Raw genomic sequence first — 828 nt, 5'->3', positions numbered from 1 at the left:
TCGAGCCCTAGCCGCGTGCGCGCGCGCGCGTGTGTACCGTGGATGATTCAGCAGTTCGAGCGGCTGCAGCAGCGCTCGGTCCTCCGCACGTGAGGAAAGCAAAGACGGCGGCTTTTTTTTTTTTAATCCACCCTTTGATGTTAGCGGGGCGCGCGCTGAGCAGAGGTGAGCCCCTGCAGGTGAAGATCGTCGTGCAGGAAACCCCGTGCTGACCGCTGAAGTCCCGGTTCTTCTAGAGGCCGAAACCTCGTCCTTCTGCCCGGTTCTCCCTGAGGATATTACCCGCTGGTTATCGGGGCGGTTCCGCTCGGTTCGTCTTTGTCAGAGTCGGTTCGGTTGGGTTGAAGTAAAACCCGCCCGGACCGTCTCACCGGCGACGTTTCCGCCTTTTTGGGTCTCAGATGTTCCGTGAGTCAGAGGCAGGTGAGTTCAGCCGAAATTATCAGGATTCAAGCTGTTATTTTTAAAGACCCACAAAAACAAAAACACATCAAATAAATAATAACTCGGGTAATAAAAACCAATTAACCACAAGTATTTATAGTTTAAATAACGATATCACTGTAATATTCAGCTTAATTCTGCAAAACTTTAGAAAAAAACAGTAATAAATTCTCATAAATACAATCATTCAAATAAAACACAATATTAGATAAATACTAATTATTTCTGTTATCTTTTCCAAATAATAGTCCTGTACGTCTTTTAACACTAAACATTGCAAACAGCAGGTAAAATAAGTATTGAACACGTCACCATTTTTCTCAGTAAATATATTACTAGAGGTGCTAATGACATGAAATTTTCACCAGATGTTGGTAACAACCC

At 44.3% G+C, this 828-nt stretch overlaps 1 protein-coding gene across 1 annotated transcript in view; it reads left to right on the top strand.

Annotated features, from left to right (window-relative positions):
• The window catches only part of LOC106533971 (serine-rich coiled-coil domain-containing protein 2), a gene marked incomplete in the record, with an annotated part of 44447 nt that continues 43619 nt past the window's right edge, over window positions 1-828 (top strand). Inside the window, 1 exon segment of the mRNA XM_014030459.1 lies at window positions 1-423.

The sequence above is a fragment of the Austrofundulus limnaeus genome, unplaced genomic scaffold, assembly GCF_001266775.1.
Source record: "Austrofundulus limnaeus strain Quisiro unplaced genomic scaffold, Austrofundulus_limnaeus-1.0 Scaffold1065, whole genome shotgun sequence".
Taxonomy (NCBI): Eukaryota; Metazoa; Chordata; class Actinopteri; order Cyprinodontiformes; family Rivulidae; genus Austrofundulus; species Austrofundulus limnaeus.
This window is presented reverse-complemented; position numbering and strand designations above follow the sequence as displayed.